At 51.8% G+C, this 3,170-nt stretch overlaps 1 pseudogene; it reads right to left on the minus strand.

Moving 5' to 3' along the window:
* Positions 1-654: 654 nt before the first annotated feature.
* LOC102978594 (serine/threonine-protein phosphatase 1 regulatory subunit 10-like) lies at positions 655-3,170 on the minus strand (annotated as a pseudogene).

Consider the following 3,170-nt stretch of genomic DNA (forward strand, 5'->3'; position numbering starts at 1 on the left):
TATGCAAGCTGAAACTTTCACTGGATGCCAGTATGAATTTGCCATCATTGAACCTAGCAGACCCATGATGCAAACTTGGGTATTCACAGAAGATTGCAAAGTCTTACTTGAGAAAGGACTCAGAATGTAAAGATTGTGTCAGAGGAGGAGTGGACATGATGTGTATTCCAGAACTCAAGTCCAGCTGGACTGAGCCTTCTCAGTGCAGTAGGATACACAATACCCCTTTTGCCATCTCCCCACCCCATAAGGAAGAATGAACTTGACTGGGATGATTTCATAAGTGCAGCTGATCCTGCATCAGAGTTCTGTGTGCATGTGGAGGACCCACAATAGGAGAGTAGAGGTGTTCTCCAGGATAACCAGCTTTAGGTTCTCAGGCATAAAGGGTAATACCAGAAAGGGGCTTGGGATACAGGACAAATCTCCTCAAAAAGTGAAGGCAACTGGGTCTCCTCTTAAGCAGTCCAAGGTACAGAATGTGTCCAGTCTCTCTCCTCCCCAGACTGGAGGAAAATATGTACATCAATGTGCACCAGTGATCAGAAAACCCACAGGAACCCAGGCAGGTGGGCCCTGAGGGGACCAGCTCATCAGCTGGGGAAAGGGGAAAATGGGCCTCACAGAAGCCATGAAAGTGTGGAAGGAGCAAGGCTACAGTCCATAGGGGTGTGTGTGGATGGGGCGGGAAGGTGGTTCCCTAGAGCAGGAGGGGCCATTGACACTCCGGTGGTAGAAAGTATAGTTGTTCTCATAGCAGCAGTTGCTATGAGAACATCATGATATGTCAACAAACAGGGCAGTTTGACATGTCTCCTCCATGGCTGTGGCCTCCATCATTCCCTTGGTGACCCTCTCCTCCATGGCCAGGGCCATCATAGCCACAGTACTTATGAGGGGGTGGCCTTCGATGGTCATGGCTTCAGTGACCAGGGACATAATGAGGCCGGTGGCCATGGGGTCCCCCATATCCAGGGCCTTCATGGGGCTGATGTCCATCACCAGCACCCATTCCTCCACCAGGGCCTTCATGGAGACCATGTCCACCGTCTCCAACCGTGCCCCCACCAGGGCCCCCTCGTCCATTTGGGGGTCCTCCTCCAGAGCAACCTCCTCTGGTCCCTCAGAATGGAAGAGGAGGAAGAGGTTCATTTCCTCCTTGGCCACCATGGCCTCTATGGGATGGTCCAGGACCTGGTCCTGGTACCCCCAGCGTCAGCCCACCCTGCATGGGGACACCTGGGTCATCCTAGAAGGGATTGTACTGCCCCCAGGGAGGGGGTGGGGGACCCAGGAGACGTTGACCACTGGCCCACCAGGGCCTCCATGGGGACCTGGCATAGGTCCCCTAGGTCCAGGGGGGGAAGTGCTGTATGCCCTTGTGGGCTCCCGGGGTCTCCCAGTAGAAAACCATTGGCTGAATAGTCTGTTTGCTTCAGCAGTTCCTCTGTGGGATGACTGTTAGGGCTACCCATGATGGAGGGAGGATCTCCTGCATATGCAGAACAGAAGGCAACTTGGAAACACTTACCCGTCGGGTGCACCACAGCCCACCCAACCTAATAGGCTCCCGGGTCTCAACATATGGGGTTTTATCCATGGAACCTTCCTCATCTAGCAGGATGAATTTTGCAGGGATAGGCTCGTAGGGCTCAGGGTCAGGATTGTGAGGACTTTCCTTGCTCAGGAAGAGCTCCTGAAGGCTCCCCTTCTCCTGCTCAGCCTGGAGGTACTGATCTTGGCTACTGCTTCCAGGGTGATGAGAGGCGAGAGCAGCACCAGGAGCCAGGGGCACACCAGCGCACACTTTCCTCCATGTTGCTGTCGCTCAGACACCGGGCTACCTCACACGCGTGTTGGTCTGACAGTATCTCTCACTTAGCTGACTCGCCAGAGTCCTTGATCTTATTCACATTTACTCATTCAGTTTCATTCAGTTCAAAATAGAAATACTCTCTGTTTGCCCTCCTCAGGTCACGCCACAGTTTTCCTCTTCCTGCCCTTCCGGGTCAGCTGGCTAGGATCTCCACCGGCTTTGCATCCCAAGCTCCTGGTTCCAAAGAGGCAGTATCCATGAGTTCTGGGACTTCAACAGGGGGAACTGGGGTCCCTGGACGTTTTGTGTCCATAGCCTCAGAAGGAGTTGCTGGCTCTGGGGAAGAAGGTTTGCTGTGCTTGGTTCTGTGATTGTCTTCCATTCAAACGGGCTTGACTTGGCAGCTGTGGGTGACAGCACCTTCTTCTTCTTAATTTTGATGCCTGGAACAGGTGCTGAATTTAGCGCATCCAGAAAGCCCAGGCCCTCTATAGGCTATGGTGGGATGATCTTCACTTTGATCTCTCTGGTGGCATTGGGTGTCGTGTTTAGTGGCTTGTATTTCTTCTCTGCAGGGGGTGCAGCATCTCCTGGGGCAGCTGTGGAACTCTGACACTTGAGGAAGATGGGTTTAAGGTTGTACTTGTCAGAAACCACCACTGCACTGGCATCCTTCTTTACAGGCACCAAAGACGGGGTCTCCAGCTCTAGCCTAGTGGAAAGGAATGTGATGTGACTGGGCACCATGGTTAAGAGAGACCTGGGCTTCTCCCTCTTCTTCTCTGGGGCCTCCTCAGTCTGAGCCTCAGCCTTCACCTCAGTCAAAGGTCACTCAGGAGGGGTGGTTCAACTCTTTCCCTCTTCTTTCCATTTCTTCTTATCTTTCTCAGCAGGCTGGGTGCTGCTCTGGGAGTGGATGACAGTCATTCAGTTGCTGATAAGGACTGAGGCCAATTTCCAGAGCTCTTCATCCTTACTTGACTTGCTCAGTTGCTTCACCACTTTGGCTGTGTTGTGCTGCTTGAGATGGTCAACAGTGAGTGGTAGATGCTGCAGCATCAGCAGAATTTGCTGCAATAGGGGAATGTTGTTGGTTGTCTTTGAATATGTCAGCCAATTGTTAAGAAACTTGTAACTACCAACATCAGTAAACTTGACCAATATTTCTAGTGAACAGGTCTGCAGGAGAGTGTTCAAGTAAATACATCGACTCACTATCTTTCGTGCCTCCTTTATCATACTGAAGATCTTCGAAATCCCATCACACTCTTGACTTCCCCATGTCAGTTAAGGAAGCTATCCAGCTTCCTTAAGCTTAAGGAGGATCTTTGGGGTCTATGGGACCTGAACCCAT

Source organism: Physeter macrocephalus, chromosome 4, assembly GCF_002837175.3.
Source record: "Physeter macrocephalus isolate SW-GA chromosome 4, ASM283717v5, whole genome shotgun sequence".
Classification (NCBI taxonomy): domain Eukaryota; kingdom Metazoa; phylum Chordata; class Mammalia; order Artiodactyla; family Physeteridae; genus Physeter; species Physeter macrocephalus.